This window comes from Sapajus apella, unplaced genomic scaffold (assembly GCF_009761245.1).
Source record: "Sapajus apella isolate SASKATOON/1434 unplaced genomic scaffold, GSC_monkey_1.0 scaffold14, whole genome shotgun sequence".
Classification (NCBI taxonomy): domain Eukaryota; kingdom Metazoa; phylum Chordata; class Mammalia; order Primates; family Cebidae; genus Sapajus; species Sapajus apella.
Genome location: NW_022436954.1, coordinates 29,349,960 through 29,371,979, shown reverse-complemented (window position 1 = coordinate 29,371,979; position 22,020 = coordinate 29,349,960). Strand labels below are relative to the sequence as shown.

The 22,020-nt window shown below is 38.7% G+C and overlaps 1 protein-coding gene across 7 annotated transcripts in view; it reads left to right on the top strand.

Moving 5' to 3' along the window:
* Window positions 1-22,020, top strand: part of HIPK3 (homeodomain interacting protein kinase 3) — a 100,487-nt gene that overhangs the window by 9,708 nt on the left and 68,759 nt on the right. The gene's annotated exons all lie outside the window — the stretch shown is intronic.

The following is a 22,020-nucleotide window of genomic DNA, read 5'->3' as shown; positions in this document are numbered from 1 at the left end:
AAATAGATAGAAAATTCTATTATGACAGATAATGATAAAATATTTGTATGAAAACTATTTATCTTATTGGTCAAACAACGGTGTCTCACGCCTGTAATCCCATCACTTTGGGAGGCTGTGGTGGGTGGATCGCTTGAGCACAGGAGTTCAAGACCAGACTGGGCAATATGGTGAAACCCTGTCTCTACAAAAAATATAAAAACTAGCTGGGCATGGTGGTGTGCACCTGTAGTCCCTCTAGTCCTAGCTACTGGGGAGGCTGAGCTGGGAGATAACTTGAGCCCAGGAGGTCAAGGCTGCAGTAAGCGGTGATCGTACCACTGCAGTCCAGCTTGAGTGATGGAGCAAGACCTTATCTCAAAAAACAAAACAAAACAAAACAAGCCTATTTTATCTAGTACATGTTTGAATGTCCACTGAGTGCAAGATACTGTGCAGTGAACGAAGAGAGTAACACATGGTCCCAACTTTGAACAAGTAAATGATAAGTAAAATTAGCTGAATACTGTACATTTTCTTTTATATTTGTATATGTGCACCTAAGTTAGAAAAACACTGCTTATGAAAAATGATTTAAAAAACTTCTTAATTTTATTAAATATGAAATATTTAAATAAATGATATTAAAATAGTAGTATTCATGTTAAAGTTGTGTGTTAATATTCACTGCTGTTCTTGAAGTTTGTAAAACCAAAATAAGTCTTTGAAAAGTGTGAACACTCCTGTAATCCCAGCACTCTGGGAGGCAGAGGTGGGCGGATCCCTTGAGGCCAGGAGTCTGAGACCAGTGTATGCAACGTGCAGAAATCTTTACCAAAAACCAGAGAAAATGCAAAAATTATTCAGGCATGGTGGTGCATGCTTGGAGTCCTAGCTGTTGGGGAGACTGAAGTGAGAGGATTGCCTGAGCCCGGGGAGGCTGATGCAGCAGTACGTAAACCATGATTGCACACTGCTGTACTCTAGCCTCGGGGAAAGAGTGAGACCCTGTTGCAAAAAAAAAAAAAAACAAAAGAAACAGATTTTAAATTTTATTTTTTTACTTTGCCAAGTCCTGATGGAAAAAAATATTATCAGTTTTATCTTGTGACAAGTTTTTTCATTAAAGCTAACCAGTTTTATAGTCCAAGTGTCTTACAGAGGTAAACCGCATGTTAAAGGTCATATTTCTCAGTGGTGGCTAATAATACAGATCTCTTGTTTTCTCATGGTTTTTCCTTTGGACCTGTACAATTTTCACATGGCCTGAGGGAAGTGTCTTAGGTTTGCCTTTTCTAGCTGTATTTCCTTCCTCTTAAATTTAGAATGCAGAGCCCTTTAAACCTCATTCCTTTTTTTTTTTTTTTAATTGTACTTTAGGTTCTGGGGTACATGCGCAGATCATGCAGGATTGTTGCATAGGTACGTGTATGGCAATGTGGCTTGCTGACTCCATCCCCGTCACCTATATCTGGCATTTCTCCCCATGTTATCCCTCCCCAGCCTCCCCACCCTCTGTTGTTTCTGCCCTAGCCCTCTGCAACAGACCCCAGTGTGTGATGCTCCCCTCCTTGTGTCCATGTGTTCTCATTGTTCAACATGCGCCTATGAGAACATGCAGTGTTTGATTTTCTGTACTTGTCTCAGTTTGCTGAGAATGATGGTTTCCAGATTCATCCATGTCCCAAGAAAGGACACGAACTCATTGTTTTTTATGGCTGCATAGTATTCCATGGTGTATATGTGCCACATTTTCCTTATCCAGTCTATCATTGATGGGCATTTAGGTTGGTTCCAGGTCTTTGCTATTGTGAACTGTGCCGCAATGAACATACGTTTGCATGTGTCTTTATAATAGAATGATTTATGATCCTTTGGGTATATACCCAGTAATGGGATTGCTGGGTCAAATGGAATTTCTATTTCTAGGTCCTTGAGGAATCGCCACACTGTCTTCCACAATGGTTGAACTAATTTACACTCCCACCAACAGTGTAAAAGTGTTCCTATTTCTCCACATCCTCTCCAGCATCTGTTGTCTCCAGATTTTTTAATGATCGCCATTCTGACCAGCGTGAGATGGTATCTCAATGTGGTTTTGATTTGCATTTCTCTAATGACCAGTGATGATGAGCATTTTTTCATGTTTGTTTGCCTCATAAATGTCTTCTTTTGAAAAGTGTCTGTTCATGTACTTTGCCCACTTTTGAATGGGTTTGTTGGTTTTTTTTCTTGTAAATCTGTTTTAGTTCTTTGTAGATTCTGGATATTAGCCCTTTGTCAGATAGGTAGATTGCAAAAATTTTTTCCCATTCTTTTGGTTGCTGCTTCACTCTAATGATTGTTTCTTTTGCTGTGCAGAAGTTCTGGAGTTTAATTAGATCCCATTTGTCTATTTTGGCTTTTGTTGCCAGGGTTTTTGGTGTTTTAGTCATGAAGTCCTTGCCTATGCCTACGTCCTCAATGGTTTTGCCTAGGTTTTCTTCTAGGGTTTTTATGGTGTTAGGTCTTTAGTCCATCTGGAGTTAATTTTAGTGTAAGGTATCAGGAAGGGGTCCAGTTTCTACTTTCTGCACATGGCTAGCCAGTTTAAACCTCATTCCTAAGCCATCCTGTAGGAAGTAAACAAAAGGTGAAAACATTTCAAGATTTTTTTTTTTTTTTTAAGACAGTCTTCCTTTGTTACCCAGGCTGGAGTGCAATGGCTCGATCTTGGCTCACTGCCACCCCTGACTCCCAGGTTCAAGCAATTCTCCTGCCTCAGCCTCACGAGTAGCTGGGATTACGGGTGCTGCTACCATGCCTGGCTAATTTTTGTATTTTTTAGTAGAGATGGGGTTTCACCGTATTGATCATGCTGGTCTCAAACTTCTGACCTCAGGTGATCATCCCTCCTTGGCCTCTAAAAGTGCTGGGATTATAGGCATGAGCCACTACACCTGGGCCACATTTGAAGATATTTTTCAGAATATTGAACCTGCTAGCTGTAACTTATTTAAACCACTATGCAAAAGGAATATTATTTTTGCATTTCATTTATGTAAATTAAAAATGTATTTAACTTGAAGTCCTTAAAAGCAGAGTTGTGCAAAGGACAAGTATTTTATTGTTTTGCTCCTAATATAATTGTATATAATACAGTATTTTTGGCCAGGTGCAGTGGCTCATGCCTGTAATCCCAGTGCTTTGGGAGACTGAGATGGGCAGATCATCTGAGGTCAGGAGTCTGATACCATCCTGACCAACATGGTGAAATCCTCCCTCTACTAAAAATACAAAAATTAGCTGAACATGGTACTCTGGAGGTTGAGGAAGGAGAATCGCTTGAACCTGGGAGGCAGAGGTTGCAGTGAGCCAGGATGGCGCCACTGTACTCCAGCCTGGGCAATGAATAAAACTCCATCACACACACACACACACCCCCCCCCCCCACCCACACCCCCCCCCCCCCCCCCCCCCCCGCCAAAACAAACAGTATTCTTAATGAAATTTGACAATTTGGCAGCATTTTGATATTTTATGCATGTGTATTTAACATTGAATTCTGGGCCAGGTGTGCTGGCTCAAGCCTGTAATCCTAATTCTTTGGGGAGGCTGTGGTGGGAGGATTGCTTGAAGCCAGTAGTTTGAGACCAGCCTTGGGGTATGTAGTGAGACTCCATCGCTATAAAAAATACTACCTGAGTGAGGCGGTGCATACCTGTAGTCCTAGCCACTCAGGAGGCTGAGTTGGAAAGATCACTTGAGCCTAGAAGTTAGAGGCTGCAGTGAGCTAGAATTGCACCACTGCATTCTACCTTGGACAACAGAGTAAGACTCCATCACCAAAAAATAAAAATAAATAAATAAAATATGGCTGGGCATGGTGGCTTATGCCTGTAATCTTAGCATTTTTAGTCGATGCAGGGTTTCACCATCTTGACCAGGCTGGTCTTGAACTCTTGACCTCATGATCTATCTGCCTTAGCCTCATGAAGTACAGAGATTACAGGCGTGAGCCACTGTACCCAGCCAACAAATATATTATTATTATAAAAGGAGTCAAATACAGACATATGATACTCAACTTACATACCTTAATCAAAGTGTAGCGTCTTTATTGAGTAGCTTGGCAGGTACCTGACCAAGCAGTTGTGACCGTGTCACCGACAAATTTAGCTTCTCAAAGCCCTCCTTTACTCCTGCCTCTTTTTTTAATTCTGGCAGATGAGTCTGTTTCCTGCATAAAGGTCAGGAGGTATGATCTCCCAGGTTTCCACCCCTTTCCTCTGGACTTCATTCTAACAGTACACACTTTGGGATTTCCCTCCTCTCTCAAGGAAAGAAACATCTCTTCATCCTTACAAGGTTACTCCCTATTTTCTGTGAGGGCTTCATCCAGAATTGTCTTTTTCAACATCTTGAGCTTGTCCAAAAACTTTTTTTTGACAGGTAAAATTATTTATTGTGTACAACATTGGCTCTTTTTCCTTCAGCCTTTTAACATGCCCAAGTATCTGGGATTTTAAGTAGCCATCTTTTAATTGTGCCTCAAGTGTAGGGTCTTCTGTTTCATTTTCTGTTTTTTCTAAACTTCTTAAATGTGTTCTCTGGCCTCTGCTTGGATTTCTTTTCACTTCATAGCCTTTGGTGGTATAGTTCTGTCCATACTGCTTTAGTGAAATTGCTCCTACTAAGTGCTCCTGTTGTTTTCCTTTATTTATAATTTATGTATTTCTTCAGATAATTGTTTATAGTGTCCCCTGTTCGATTCTGAGCTTTCAACCCATATTTTGAACCTCCTATTCATCTCCATATTTTTCCCCTACAAGTACCTCAAACTAAGTTGATTATCTTATTTCTAAATCCTTTGCCTGTATTCCCTATCTAGCATCCTCATTTCTATTGCCTTTTTAAAAAATATTTGAAACTTTATTATTTTAGAGATAGAGTTTTGCTCTGTTACCAGGCTGGAGTACAGTGGCACAGTTATAGCTCACTGTAGCCTCAAACTGCTGGGCCCAAGTAATCCTCTCACTTCAGCCTCCCAAGTAGCTGGCACTGTAGGTGCTCACTGCCATGCCTAGTTAATTTTTACTTTTTTGTAGAGACAGGCTTGTCTTTTATTGCTCAGGCTGGTCTTGAACTCCTGGCCTCAAGCAGTCCTCCTTTCTTGGTCTCCTAAAGCTATGTTTGAAACTTCAAATCTTAAATATTTTTTTCTGGTGGGTGCTTTGATAAAAATTGTACAACTGCTTTTCTTTCTTTCTTTTTTTTTTTAAATTAGAGCAGGAATGAAAGTTTATTAAAAAGCTTTGGAGCAGGAATGTAGGGAAGTACACTTGGAAGCACAACTGTGCTTTTCAAAGCAAAATTTTGTTAGTATTAAGTCGCCTTTCTGGAAATCCATTGTGAGAAAACTGAGAATATATGAAAACTTACAGTAAAAATAAGATATTAAAAAGGAAGAATGTACAACGACTATATGAAAGTGCTTATTACAACTTTATATGAACAGTGAAAAAAATGGGAAAAAAAGCAGTCCAGCAAAGTATGATATGCCCATAGGATAGAACATTATGCTGCTATTTAAAATAATAATAGTTGATAAGATGCTGGGGTGTGGTAGCTTACACCTATAATCCCAGCACTTTAGGAGGCTGAGGTGGGTGGATCACTTGAGCCCAGGTGTATAAGACCAGCCTGGGCAACATGGTGAAACCCTGTCTCTAATTAAGAGAAGAAAAAAAAAAAACATGATAAAAAAAGTAGGAGAAAAAATTGTTTTATCAAGTTATCATGTATTTTAATTTTAAGCGTATGATAAAACATATTAAAATGACTACATGGAATTAGGTTCTTTTCCCTGAATATTTTGTAATTTTACAGTAATTGAAGAATTTCAAAATGACTGCTATGCTGAATTTAACCTCTTGTTAATGTGAATGATGTATATCTTTTCATCGTTTTATGGCAAAATATTTTAAGTTTTATATTAGTATAGTATACGAATTCTAGCAGTGTGATTCCAGGTAAAGGATATTGCCTTAATAGTAATTTTTACTCAATTTGCAAGGTTTTATGAATAAATAACATTCTAAATGTTAATATGGCAAATAATGATATAAGAAAACTGTTTTGGCATATCTCATCATGTATAGTGAATATGCAATCATTATTGTTATGTCTGAGATTCTATCTAGCTTCTTGTGCAAATGCCTAAAGAATGGTGGCTGGGCGTGGTGACTCATGCCTTTAATCTCAGCACTTTGGGAGGCCCAGGTGGACAGATCACTTGAGCCCAGGAGTTTGAGACCAGCCTGAGCAATATGATGAGACCCCATCTCTACAAAAAAAAAATTGGAAAAAAATTAACTGAGTGTGGTGGTGTGGACCTGTAATCGCAGCTACTAGGAAGGGTGAGGTGAAAGGATCACTTGAACCCTGTGGTCTGGGATGCAGGGAGGCATGATTGTCTCACTGCATTCCAGCCTGGGCGACAGATACAAGACCCTGTCTCAAAAAAAAAAAAAAAAAAAAACCAAAAAACTCCACGATTTTAGTTATTATTCGAGAATAGATTTCTAATGAGTAAACTATAACTACTTTGTAGCCATTTTCAATTTAATGAAGAAGCACATGTTTATTTATGGGATCAATGGCTACTTAATTTTAAACTTAAAATATATTAGCTGTTAGTTATATATGCAACTTAAACTTTCTTAATATCTTTCTTTTCTATAGGTGGATGCTGTATTTAAAAAATCTGTTCAGCCAAATAAATATGAAGAAAAAAGCTTTTTAAAAAATCATTTTAGTTCTGTTATATATGGTTTTTAGTATCATGCATTCTTGGTAGTGTGACTTTTTACACTAGTGTAAAACAAAAAAAAATCTTTTTCTATGACACTTTGAGTAGAAGAAAGAAATACATATGTGTCTTTGCTAAGTATATCTCAATTTGTGGTTTTAATGCATAGCTTATAAGCAACCCAGCAAATGTGTCACTTAAAGTTATTAGATGTAGTCAGGGCCAGATAGAAGCAGTTCTGATAGATTTCTAAGAATTCAATGTCGTGGCCGGGTGCAGTGGCTCATGCCTGTAATCTTAGCATTTTGGGAGGCCGAGGCAGGTGGATCACTTGAGATTAGGAGTTCGAGACCAGCCTGGCCACATAGCCCCTCACTACTAAAAATTTAAAAGATTAGCTGGGCATGCTGGTGGGTCCCTGTAATCCCAGCTACTTGAGAGTCTGAGGCAGTAGAATCGCTTGAACCCAGGAGGTGGAGGTTGCAGTGAGCCAAGATTGCACCACTGCACTCCAGCCTGGGCGACAGAGTGAGACTTTGTCTCTAAAAAAAAAAAAGAAATAATTCAGTGTTGTTTCTTTGTGGGTACTGTTTGAGAAGCTGCGTGTTTTCTTTTCCTCTTTAGATTTTTGTAAATTACATTGTTCTTTAGTTTTTAGACCTGTTGCAAATTTCTGCTGTATCCCCTTCCTCAAATTTGTCATGAGAATGAAAGAGATCTCTCTCTTACTTTCTCTCTTTCTTTTTCCTTCCTTCCTTCTTCCTTCCTTCCTTCCTTCTTTCTTTCTCTCTTTCTTTCTTTTTTTCTCTCTCTCTCCTTTCTCCTTCCATCCCCCCTCCCCTCCCCTCCCTTCCCCTCCCCTTCTGCCTCCCTCCCTTCTTGATCGTCTCACTTTGTCACCCTTCCTTTCTTTTCTCTTTTCTTCTTTTCTTTCCTCCCTTACCCCTTCCCATTTCCTTTCTCTTTTTCTTCTTCCTTTCTCTTTGGAGATGAGGTCTCACTTTGTCACCCAGGCTGGAGTACAGTGTCAGGTACTATCATAGCTCAATCAACCTTGGACTCCTGGGCTCAAGGGATCCTCCCAAGCAACTGGGACTGTAAGTGTGTGCCACCGTGCCTGGCTTTTTTTTTTTTTTTTTTTAAATAGAGATGGGGTCTTACCATCTTTCCCAGGATGGTCTTAAACTCTTGGGCTCAAGTGATACTCCTGCATAGGCCTCTCTATTGTTTCCTACTTGATACCAGAGAGTTTCCTGAAGCACAGTGTCTCACGCCTGTAGTCCCAGCACTTTGGGAGGCCGAGGCGGGTGGATCACTTGAGATCAGGAGTTCAAGACCAGCCTGGCCAAGATGGTGAAACCCCATCTCTACTAAAAATTCAAAAGATTAGCCTGGCATGGTGGTGGGTGCCTGTAATCCCTTAAAAAAAGGGCCATCTTCAGTTGACAAGATATAAGTGACTGTTAAACTTTGAAAATTAAAGAATATTTCTGCATTAGAAAGATTTTTGATGATACGTCGCAAAATTTCCTTAAAAAGGGCATTTATGTAAAGTGGAATGTCTGACAACTGCAATCTGAGTAGAGAGAAAACGTAATTGTAGAAATTAAAAAAATACTTTGAATTTAGCAGTGTAAGGCATATTAGAACCTTATGGAATCTTAGTAGAATTTGGAAAATAAAAACAGTTGACTTTAGTGTTCAACTTAATTTTTCCAGGCCCCACAATGTCTTTAATAAAGATTTTTCAAAACGGAAAATACTATAATCAAGCTTATGCAGCTATAAATATTTATCTTTTCAGCTCTTACAATTGAAAAACTGTTATGTGTCTGGCAGAGGAGATGGTAGCCACTGTTCTTACTCCATTGGTTTTTAGAATTTTAATTCTTGTGTGATTTATACTACTCTAGAGTGATAGTTCTCTTTCAGGTATGAATGTAGAAATGAGAATCTTAAGGTTAAGGTAGCTCATATGCTTGAAAAATTTTATAGAACTTGACCTTTCATTCTCTAAATGTTCATTTAGAGCTTTGAATCATTATCTCATACAAAAATTTTATTTGTTGGCAGAATTTTTTCCTTTATATTGCTGTGTCAGCAGTAGGCATTCAGTCAAATTATTAATCTAGGATTCTAGTTCACCCGTTGAGTTGTTTCAAACATAGATTATGTCAGGTGATCTTCTCGTAGGAATCATTTGATCTTTGCCTTCTTATTCTTTAATGTCTTGTATTTATCTTTGTCTGAAAGTTAGTTACATAGATTTTTATAAGAAATAACTGTTTTGTGGTGGTTCTTTTGGGACAGATTTTCTGATAAAGTAGAAAGTAATACATTTGGCTTTCTATTAATATTAAGGGTGTTCTTCATAACCCAAACTTAAGAAACTGTTTACTCTTTCTAAATAGCCCATTGGTAGATATTAGTCATTGTATGAAGAATTTAAGTAAAAATTTTTCTTTTGTGCTTAAGTTTTATAAGCTGAATTATTATCATTATTATTTTTTTGAGACGGAGTTTTCGCTCTTGTTGCCCAGGCTGAGTGCAATGGTGCGATCTCGGCTCTCTGCAACCTCCATCTCCTGGGTTCAAGTGATTCTCCTGCCTCAGACTCCTAAGTAGCTGGGATTACAGGTGCAAACCACTACTCATAGCTAATTTTGTATTTTTAGTGGAGACGGGGTTTCTCCATGTTGGTCAGGCTGCTCTCAAACTCCTGACCTCAGGTGATCCTCCCACCTTGGCTTCCCAAAGTGCTAGGATTACAGGCATGAGCCACTGTGCCTGGCCTGACTTTGAATGATTAATCCTAAGTTTATATCAAGAAAGAGGGAGATTCAGGTAAACTTTTTATCTTTAGTCAACCTTTCTGTCAGGGTTTCCATTTCTGATTTTTTTTTTCTTTTTGGGATGGAGTCTCACTCTGTTGCTCAGGCCAGAGTTCAGTGGCTGATCTTGGCTCACTGCAACCTCTGCCTCCTGGGTTCAAGTGATTCTCCTGCCTCAGTCTCCCGAGTAGCTGGGATTACAGGCGCTTACCACCATGCCTGGCTAATTTTTGTATTTTTACCAGAGATGGACTTTCACCATGTTGACCAGGCTTGTCTTGAACTCTTGACCTCAGGTGATCTACCTGCTTTGGCATCCCAAAGTGCTGGGATTCTGTAATCCCAAGATTACAGCGATCCCCTGCGCCTGGCCCTGATTTTTCATTTTATATATCTGTTAAAAATCTAGAGAAATATCTGCTTTAGTAAGAGTAATCCTTATGCAATTTTTTGAATTACACTTTTTTTAGCCTTGTTAAAAATTTGTACTGGCAGAGTGATTTCTTTTCATTTTTTTGAAAAGGAGTCTTGCTGTGTTGCCCAGGTTGCAGTGCAGTGGCACTATCTCAGCTCACTGCAACTTCTGCCTCCTGGGTTCAAGAGATTCACCAGCCTCAGCCTCCCAAGTAGCTAGGACTACAGGCATGCGCCACCGCATCCAGCTAATTTTTTTGGTATTTTTTTTTTTTTTTTTAGTAGAGATGGAGTTTTACTGTATTGGCCAGGCTGGTCTTGAACTCCTGACCTTAGGTGATCTGTTTGCCTTGGCCTCCCAGAATGCTGGGATTACAGGCATGAGCCACTGAGCCTGGCAAAAAGTCCATACTTCTTTTTTTTAAATGGAGTCTCACTCTGTCACCAGGCTGGAGTGCAGTGGCGTGACCTCAGCTCACTGCGGCCTCCGCCTCACGGGTTCAAGCAATTCTCCTGCCACAGCCTCCTGAGTAGCTGAGACTACAGGCACATGCCACCATGCCTGGCTAATTTTTTGTATTTGTAGTAGAGACAGGATTTCACCGTGTTAGCCAGGATGTTCTCAATCTCCTGACCTCATGATCCTCCTGCCTCAGCCTTCCAAAGTGCTGGGATTACAGGCATGAGCCATTGTGCCTGGCCCTGATTTTTTATTTTATATAGGTTCTAAAAAAATCTAGAGAATTGTCTGCTTTAGTAAGAGTGATCCTTATGTAATTTTTTGAATTAATTAACTCTTTTCTAGCCTTGTTAAAGATTTGTACTGGCAGGGTGATTTCTAGCAGCTTTGAAATGTCCAACGGGTCATTTTCTGTTCCAAATGTTGGAACGTTTTGCTAAGTCAGATGAAGCTTGTTATTTAACATGCTGATTTGTGTTACAGTCAACACATTCTCTAGATGCCTTGTTCATAATACTGCTGGAAAATACCCAAGACTTTAGTATTTTCAAAATAAATGTTGTGTAGGCATCTCAGACAGCAGGTTATTAAGTTTTAAAATGTATGGTGGTTCATTTATGTGAAAATATTTCTTTCTTATATGAAATGGTTTAGTATTATTTCCTGGATTGAATACTGGTAAAAATAATCTGTTAAAATAACAGAAGTATTTAAAATATTAACACCTAGTTAACTAATGAAGAATTAAATTCATTTACTATTCATACTAACAAGTTATTTTCTAGTGTCTCCTGCTTTTTTTTTTAAGATGGCATGTTATTTTGTCTTTTATAAATATGCGCTTTAAACAAAGTAATTGAGAAATGAAACTGATTAGAAACTCCTTTTTACTGGCTAAATATTGTATGTCATATAGTTCTATTTTGTAATTTCTATTTATAGAGCCTTGCATAGACTAGTACTATAGTTCTGTCCTTTGAAGAATGAAAAGCCCTTTTAATTGTCAGAATTTATTGGATCACAAAATGAAGTTCTACTTTTAGTCTTTATTGATTGAAGAAGTCATTGAATAACCAACAGCTTTTAAAAACTATTATGAATTAAGTAATACTTTTAAATGAAGAAATTTGTCCTCACTGCTTATGATTACTTTAAAAATTAATGCAGGCAGATGATCCCAGGGACTCTTCATATGCCTGGCAATTCTAGACTTTAGGTGTTCTGGGCCAGGCCTACCGTATTTGGCTGTTCATCCACAAGTTAGTGACCCTTGAAGAAGAGTCTTATTCAAGAAAGACATTGTTTTATACCTGTCACTCATTCTTGTTATCTGTTTAACTTATGCTTTGACAAAAATTCAGACCTATAGAAAAGTTGGAAGATTAATACAAAGAATTCCTGTATATTTTTCACCTTCACCTAACATTTTACCTTATTTGCTTTTACCTTTTTTCTCTATATCTGTATTATGTTTTTTGTTTGTTTGTTTGTTTTTTGTTTGAGATGGAGTCTTGCTGTGTCCCCAGGCTGGAGTGCAGTGGCGTGATCTCAGCTCTCTACAACCTCTGTCTCCCGGATTCAAGCAATTCTCCTGCCTCAGCCTCCCGAGTAGCTGGGACTACAGGCGTGTGCTACCACGCCCAGCTAATTTTTGTATTTTTTAGTAGAGATGGGGTTTCACCATGTTGGCCAGGATGATCTCCATCTCTTGACCTCGTGATACACCTGCCTCGGCCTCCCAAAGCGCTGGGATTACAGGCGTGAACCACTGCACCCGGCCTGTATTGTGTTTTTATCTGAATCTTTTAGAGTAAGTTGCAGGCATGATGTCTCTTTACTCCTTATTAATTGCATGAATACTATTCAGTTGTTCTATCTCTTTAGTTTAATCTGTGATCTGAAAACTTTCTCAGACTTTGTTGTTTTGACATTGACATTTTGAAGAATACTGTCATTATTTTGTAGACTGTTTCTCAGTTTGGATTTGTTTTCTTTCCTTTTTTTTCCAATTCTTTTTTGGACAGTGTTTATGAATAAATAATATTTTAAGTGTTAATATGGTAAATGATACTAGGAAATAACTTTTGGCATATTCATTATGTATAGTACATATACAATCACTTTCATTCTTTTTTTTTTTTTTTGAGACAGAGTCTCACTTTGTTGCCCAGGCTTAAGTGCAGTGTCGTGATCTTGGCTCAGTGCAACCTCTGCTTCCCAGGTTCAAACTATTCTCCTGCCTCAGCCTCCTGAGTAGCTGGGATTATAGGCGTGCGCCACTATGGCCGGCTAATTTTTTTGTACTTTTAGTAGAGACAGGGTTTTACCATGTTGATCAGGCTGGTCTGAAACTCCTGACCTTGTGATCCATCCTCTTCTACCTCCCAAAGTGCTGGGATTATAGGCATGAGCCACTATGCCCGGCCTACAATCACTTTCATATCTGAGATAGATTCTATCTAGTTTCTTGGGGTACATGGCAAATATTTTAGGCTTGTATGGACTGAACAGGTGACTTGTCTGCTTCACTTTGGTGTGGTTACCAAATTGGTATTGTATCTGGGCGAGTTGTTAGGAAAGCGCCACTCTCTGAGATCTGATTATGAGTCTTTTATTGCTGGCAACCGAGAGTCAGCTCACGCTCAAAATCCCTTGGCCCCGAGGAAGGGGTTTGATTTCCTTTTATATGTTTCTCAGGGCAAGAGGGGCAAAGCAGAATTTTACAGAAGCAGAATAAACAAGTTAGGGTAGGAGGCTGGTAACTAGGAGGCAGGAGGCTCCCATGATTGTTGATTAATTAAGGAGGGTATACAAGTGGTTCCCATGATCACTGGTTAGCAAGGAGGGCATTTGGTACTTTCCATACAATCAATCAAGGGGATATTCACAATAGCAAGTGGGCTTGTCAAGCAGGGTATGGTTATAACGGTTATATATTTCTATGGTTCTAAGCACAACATGACCCAGCACTGTGACCCAGGTATGCACTCAAGGGAGGAATGGCAGGGGGAGAAGCCAAGATGGAGTCAGTCAGGCTCACTTCTAAGATGGAGGTAGTTTGGTTCACCTCAGTATGGTTACCAACTGAATGAAATAAGGTATGGCTGATTGGTTATGTTAATAAAATATGTCTAAAATGATTGTATTTTTGTTATTTTATTTTTAGATAGAGTCTCACTCTGTTGCCCGGGCTGGAGTGCATTGGCATGATCTTGGCTCACTGCAACCCCTGCCTCCCAGGTTCAAGTGATTCCCATGCCTCAGCCTCTTGAGTAGCTGGAATTACAGGCATGCGTCACCACACCCGGCTAATTTTTGTATTTTTAATAGAGATGGGGTTTCATCATGTTGGCCAGGCTGGTCTTGAACTCCTGAGCTCAAATGATCCACCCTCTTTGGTCTCCCAAAGTGCTGGGATTACAGGTGTGAATTACCATGCCTGGGCTGTATTTTTATAATTTTAAGTTTTACAATTACTAAAATAGGTTATTTCTATTCTCTGATAGATTTTTTTAACCTTCTTTATTTAAAAATTAATGTAAACTCAGGCTCTGAAAGTATAGGGAGTAATAGAATCACTTCCTCCTGGGTGCAGTGGTTCACGCCTATAATCCCAGCACTTTGGGAGGCCGAGGTGGATCACCTGAGGTTGGGAGTTCAAGACTAGCCTGACCAACATGGAGAAACCTTGTCTCTACTAAAAATATAAAATTAGCCAGTCGTGGTATGCGCCTGTAGTCTCAGCTACTCAGGAGGCTGAGGCAAGGGAATCTTTTGAGCCCAGGAGGCAGAGGTTGTAGTGAGCCGAGATCATGCAACTGCACTCCAGCCTGGCGACAGAGTGAGACTCCATCTCAAAACAAACAAACAAACAAACACACAAAACACCAAAAAAACAAGAATCACCTCCTATGCACCTGTCATCCAGTATGCAAAATAAAAGTAATATTTGAGGTCCCTTCCTTCTTTCTTCCTGGGATGTCTGTCATTTCCATGCATGTTTTTATACCTTTACCACATACTTAATATAAAACATGGTATAGTTTTGTCTTCTATTAACTTTATAAGTGATACATGCTTGTTTTGAGATTTGTGTATGTTGATGTATGTAATTTCTGTTCATTTTGCTACACTTCATCAGTTCTAGCACATTTTCCCCCAACATTTTAACAGCTTTTACATTGAGATGCATCTTAAAATTGATGCCTTAACAATGAGTATTATTTTTTTTGTGGTACATAAATATATAATAATTGTGATATGAGCCACAATTTTATTGCATGCTTTTTATTTTATGACTAAGCCACAGTATCCAGTCCTTTTCTGACAATTAGATTATTTTGAAATTTTGATACTACATAAAGTGCTACAGTGAACATTAATTTACCTGTTCCTTTGTGCTTATTTGTGAGAGTTTCTCTAGATGAGGTATACACTTGGAAGAAGAATTGCTGGATTATAGAATATGTCCATCTTCAGCTTTGCCCTCTAAAGTGATTGTACTTCTTACCCTAGTATAGCAGTTCCTGTTGCCCTATTCTTCTTCAACGTTGGGTATTGTCCTACTTCTTTTTGACAGTCTGATGGCTATAAATGGCATCTTACTGTGGTTTTAATTTGCATTTTCCTTATTACTAGTGAGGTTGATAATTTTTTGAAATAAGACTGCTTGTATTTGCTTTCTGTGAATTGTGTGTTTATATCTTCTGTCCATTTGTCTCCTGAGTTTTACCAAACATAATATGACTTCTTTAGATCTTTTCTCAGTTATGTGTATTGCAAATAACTTCTCTATGTCAGTGGCTTATCTTTATTTCCAGTATCATTTGATGAATGAAAGTTTTAAATTTTAATAAAATCAAATTTGTCATTTTTTCCCTTTTAGAGTGTGTGCTTTTTACATCTTGTTTAAAGAAAACCTTTGCTTGATGACACAGATTGATGATTAATGATGTAACATTAATTTTAAACTAAGAGGAATAAAAATTATAAATCTTCTGTGTAGGCTGTTCCCAGCATACACAAGTGTTACAGACACTTAGAGACATAAATTTTTCTTTTCCTTTAGTCATCTTTGAAATGAAAAGATAAAAATATCTATCATTGGTGAAGATTTTTCTTCTTTTATATTTGTCTTCTTGAAGGAAATTCTAGCATTTCAGCTGGAGAATAATTAGAGCATGTGGGTGTGAAACTATTTAAATATAATGAGGGACATACAAATATAGAATTATAAAATTCTCATGATAAATTCACAGGTGGCCATTCTGTGATGACAAGTGATTGGGAATCACTAACTGGAAACAATTTTCCCCCTTCCCTCCCTTCCTTCCTTTTCTTTTCTCCCTTCTTTTCCAGTGAGGCACTCTCTTTTTGGACGGGATATTGTGAGATGGGTAACCATACCAAAGTGAAGCAGATAGTCACCTGTTCAGTCCATACAAGATATAAAGTAGTTATAAGTTTGTAGCTTGTAATGTTAAGGAAAAAAGTGGATTGACAGTATTTTGGATAAACTAACTGATTTGAAAAGTAGTGCACAAAGTTTTGAATTTACAAATGAAAACAATTTACAAAAGAGTTTACTAGTGGATTTAATTAATCTTCTGGCTGGGCACGTGTACCCAGGCTGGAGTGCATTGACGTGATCTCAGCTCACTGCAACCTCTGTCTCCCAGGTTCAAGCTATTTTCCTGCTTCAGCCTCCAGAGTAACTGAGTTTACAGGTGTGTGCTACCAGGTGTGGCTAATTTTGTATTTTTAATGGAGACAAGGGTTTCACCATGGTGGCCAGGCTGGTCACGAACTCCTGATCTCAAGTGATCCACCTGCCTTGGTCTCCCAAAGTGGCTGGGATTAAAGGTGTGAGCTACCGAGCCTGGCCAGATTTAGAATTTTGTATTCTTTTGCTGCTAAGTATCTTTATGAATACTTTTTGTGCTATGTAAGAAAAGTGTTAATTTTCAGTCTATAATTTTATTAGAAAGTGAGGAACTAGAACTTAGCCAAGAATGAATATTGGGAGTCCGTGTGGTGGGAAATAATCAGAAAGAGATGAAAGATCAAAGGAAAAGAAGGACAATCTTTTGAGAACAGAAAGTGAAGGACTGTGTTTATAAGAGCATAAACTCATATCTTGGAGTTTGATTGAGACAAGGGAGGGAAAGAGAAGACTGTGAGAGATAACTGGATCCATGTAAAGACCAAAGTAGGAATAGGAGAGGGACTTGGTAGTCAGACAAGAAGCGCCTACTTGTTTGTTTCTTGGTGTTGCTGGCTTCGTTGTTTTTTAGCATGCTCACTGTACTTAATGCCACTGAACAGTGCATTTAAAGTGATTTAAGGTAGCAAATTTTATTTATTTTTAACCACAATTTTTAAAAAGGAAGATTTTAAAAATGGAGATTTGAAAAAACAGAAGAAGTAAGTTGAGTAAGGAGAGTGCAAGGCATTATTGCCTTTTATTAAATTTATTTATTTATTTATTATTACTATTTTTTGAGACAGAGTTTTGTTCTTGTTGCCCAGGCTGGAGTACAATCAATGGTGCGACCTCGGGTCACTGGAACCTCTGCCTGCTGGGTTCAAGTGATTCTTCTGCCTCAGCCTCCCAAGTAGCTGGAATTATAGGCATGAGCCAACACGACCGGCTAATTATATATTTTTAGCAGAGATGGGGTTTCTCCATGTTGGTCAGGCTGGTCTCAAACTCCCAACCTCAAGTGATCCACCCGCCTCAGCCTCCCAAAGTGCTGAGATTACAGGTGTGAATCACCGTGCCTGGCCTAATATTAAATTTATTTGTGATATCAAAGTATATTTAAAAGAAGAACACGGTCAGGCGTGGTGGCTCACTCCTATAATCCCAACTCTTTGGAAGGCTGAGGTGGGTGGATGGCTTGAGGCCAGAAATTCGAGACTAACCTGGTGAAACCCCATCTCTACTGAAAATACAGAAATTAGCTGGACATGGTGGTGTACGCCTATAATCCCAGCTCCTCGGGGGGCTGAGGTGTGAGAATCACTTGAACCTGGGGAGGCGGAGGTTGCAGTGAGCTGTGATTGTGCTACTGCACTCCAGCATAGGCAACAGAGGGAGATTCTGTCTCAAAAAAGAACCTTATTACATATGGAGTGTGTATAAGTAAGTTTGGTAGAAAATAATTCAGAAATTTCATATTGGCAAATAAATTGAATATAACTTGGTAAAGTATTTCTGTTTCTGTTCCCTCCCTCCCTTTTCAGAAGGCCTAATATTATGTGTAGTAAAAAAAGATGAAAACAGCCCACTATGGTTAGCAATGATCAGGCTCATGACTATGGGTGTCAATATTGATTACATTGCTGGTTTGGCCATTATAAAAAGATGTGAACAATTTGCATAGAGTTGTTCAGATATGACTTAAAGTTTGTTAGAGGATTGGAAAAATAAGGCCTATATGTTAGTCTATTTGGGCTGTGATAATAAAATACCTTAGACTGAGTAATTTATAAATAGCATAACCTGATTATGAAGCTGAAGGCAAAAAAACCCCCAAAAAACCAAAAAAACACATAATCTTATTGCTCACAGCTCTGGAGGCTAAGTTCAAGGTGCCAGCAGATTTGATGTCTGGTAAGGGTTCACTTTCTCCTCCTTCAAAGATGGCAACTTTTCACTGTGTCCTTCCGTGGTGGTGGTGGAAGGGGTGGAACAAGCTGTCTCAGGCCTCTTTTATGTAAAAGAGCGCTAATCCCATTCATGAGGATAGAGCCCTTATGAGCTACACCTCCCAAAGGTCCCACCTCTTAATACCATCACTTTAGGGGTAAAGTTTCAACATGCAAATTCTGAGGGAGCAAGGGGGCGAGAGCAGGGACACAGACATTCAGCCCGTAGTAGGTTAAAGTACCTGAAGTTATTCTAGGGAATGAAAACTTAATGGTTGCTCTAATAGGAGTCTTCACTATCCTCTGAGTAATATTTTATGGGCAGCTCCAGCTCACAAAGGGGTAGTATTTCAAAACGTTGTTTCTTAGTTGATAAGAACAAATGCCAAGGTCATGAATAATATAGCTGCAGAGGACAACAAAGTATATATTGCAATTAAAAATAATGGGAAATAGTATTGTATTAAAACAATATTTTGGGCTCTATGGGCTTCAGCAGCTCCTGGGACTATAGTACTTTGTAAAACCCATGAACACCAGATGTAAGCAAGTCATGAGTATATATGATGGAGGGTGGGAGAAGGGAAAGAGTTAATACCTGGATATACCAGGGAGTCACAGTGGTCAAGTTAATAAGTAATTTATAGGTCTTGTCTTTCTGTCTTTATACCTGCCTCCAGCACCACCACGTATCCCTTCTGATGAACTATAAATTACATGATATTCCTATCTGTGTTTATTTTCTAAAGTCCCTTTTGAGATAGGTTCACAGAGCACAGTGGTTGAGAATTGGTTGGTGAGGGATAATGGTACTTTGTCTAAGCTTCATTTAGTTGGCCCTGGATGGGGCCTTGAGTTGATTGATTGCCTTCTAGCTTGGCATGTTGGGAAGGAAAAGCCAACAATGGCAGGATTCAGAAATTGCATCAGTTTAAAAATTTTCTCTGTGTCAGTTATCAGTTTACACTATTTAGCATGGCATGGATTTAACACGGCATGAATTAGCCTAGAGTGGTGTGCATTGATCTGATTCCCTGGCATTTCATCATGTTTTTTCAGATTTGGGGGCCATGATTTGATAGGACTTGAATTTGCCTGTGATTTTTGTACAGACTAGGTCATTGGTTCTCAGATTTTAGTGTGACTCTATGTGGCCCTGGGAGCTTATACACTTTCAGATGCCTGGATCTTACCACAGACCTACTGAATCAAAATCTTTCTGGTTAGAGTTTTATGTGTTTATTTACTTATTTAACTTGTTTTTTTTAGATGGAGTCTCTCTCTGTTGCCCAGGGTGGAGTGCAGTGGCACGATCTTGGCTCACTGCAACCTCTGCCTCCCAGGTTCAAGTGATTCTCCTGCCTCATCTTCCCCAGTAGCTGGGATTACAGGCTTGTGCCACCACACCCTGCTAATTTTATATTTTTAGTAGAGACAGGGTTTCACTCTGTTGGTCAGGCTGGTCTTGAACTCCTGACCTCAAATGATCCACCCTCCATGCTTGGCCCTTATTTAACTTTTTATTAAGGAAAAAATATAAACATATTCAAAAGTAGACAGGATAGTGTAATGAACCCCAATCTACCCATCATCAAGCTTCTAACAGATCATTTCATTTTATCCATATTCTTAACCACTTTTTCCTCTTCTATATTATTTCAAAGCAAATCCTAGGTTATTTTATTTTTAAGTATATATATATATATATATATATATATATATATATATATATTTTTTATATAGGTTCCATAGATTATTTAAAAACTCTTTGAACAGGTAATACATGTATATAGTAAGAAAGGATGTACAGTGAAAAGTAATTCTTTTTATTGCCCCCAGTATTGTTATTCTTCACTAAGGCAAAGAAGCCCTCAATTTCTTTATGTATCTGTATTCAGTGCATATGCAAATATATGCATATAACTTCTCTTTTTAATTAGATAGTAATATCTATTGTAAAGTACACACTTTTTGAAATCTTGCTTTTTTTCATGTAGCAGTAATATTATCTTCAGAATCAGATCAACAACAAGGCAAATAAATTGTTTTCATTCTTTTTAAAGGCCCTGGTTGGTCTATGTGTCAAGGCCTGTTTAGTACCTTTTCAATGGATAGGTAGGTTATTTACAATATTATGTTGCTTTACACAGTGCTGCAGTGAATGTTCTTGTACAGTATCAGCGTTGCCTAAATTTCTAGGTCAGAGTATATGTTCATTTGTAATTTTGTTAAATATTGCCAGCTTGCTTTCCCACCATCTGTGTATGTATAGTGTATAGTGTTCTTCTGTATTTTTCCTGTCTCTCCTATTTATGTTCATGCCTTCCTTTAAATCCACAAATATATAATAGCTGTTTTAAAATTTATCTGTTGGCTGAGCTCAGTGGCTCATGTCTGTAATTCCACCACTTTGGGAGGCCAAGCCAGGAGGATTGCTTGAGCCCAGGAGTTGGAGGACCAGCCTGGGCAATATGGCAAGACCCTGTCTCTACAAAGTTTAAAAATTAGCTGGGCATGGTGGCACATACATGTGGTCTCAGCTACTTGGGAGACTGAGGTGGGAGGATCATTTGAGTCAGGAGATTGAAGCTGCATCGAGCCATGTTTGTGCCATTGCACTTTAACTTGGGCAACAGAGATTCTGTCTCAAAAAAAGGAAAAAAAAAAAAAAAGAAAATTGGGCTGGGCGCAGTGGCTCACACCTGTAATCCCAACACTTTGGGAGGCTGAGGTGGATTACTTAAGGCCAGGAGTTCGAGACCAGCCTGGTCAACATGGCAAAACCCTGTCTCTACTTTTTAGCTGGGCGTTGTGGCAGGTGCCTGTAATCCTGCGAAAGTCTGATTATCTGTGAATTTAATCTTTTTTTTTTTTTTTTTTTTTTTTGAGTCTATGGGTATGGGTTACAGAAGTAGTTTGTAAATTAGGAGAATCATGGCAATGTTAAATTATTGAGCAGGGTTCCATAGGGCTCACACCTGTAATCTATTTGGGATTACTTGGGAGGTTGAGATGTGAGAGATTCAAGACCAGCCTGGGCAACACAGTGAGACCTGGTTTCTTAAAAAAAACTATTGTGAGGCCGGGCGTGGTGGCTCACGCCTATAATCCAAGCACTTTGGAGGCCAAGGCGGGCGGATCACCTGAGGTCAGGAGTTCAAGACCAGCCTGACCAACATGGTGAAACCCCATCATTAGAAAAAATAATAATAATAAAAATAAAAAAAAACCTGTTGTGGATAAGATTGGAAGCCTCACAAAAGTGCATTAATGGATGAGTTTGATACATTTAGCAGGAGTTTTCAGTGTGGTTTTGCTTCATTAAAAGAATGATCAATTGATAGTTTTGAAATCTCTTCTGATTAAAGATATGGAATAGATGTCAGTAGATGCCAGTGAGATGGTTTGGAACTCCAGAATTTCAATTTATGATTTTCTCCTACACAGTGAACATCAAGTCTTAATTTGTTTAGTAAGGATTTGTAGCTGATTTATTAGGGCCAAGTCAAATTAGGAATGTGGTAGATTGTGCACAAGAAAATTTTTAGGAAGCTGAAGGAGGTATAAATTTGTGCCTTTTATCTGAAAGACGGTGCATTTACTTGTTCCTTTTACCATACCTTAGCTATGTGACTGTGGGCCAGTTATCCAGTCTTAGTAAACTTTAGTTTTAGTTTTCTTTCTTTCTTTTTTTTTTTTTTTTTTTTTTTGAGATGGAGTCTTGCTCTGTTGCCCAGGCTGGAGTGCAGTGGCTCGATCTTGGCTTACTGCAACCTCCACCTCCTGGGTTCGAGTGATTCTCCTGCCTCAGCCTCTCCAGTAGCTAGGATTACAGATGCATACCACCATGCCTGGCTAATTTTTGTGTTTTTAGTAGAGATGGGGTTTCACCATGT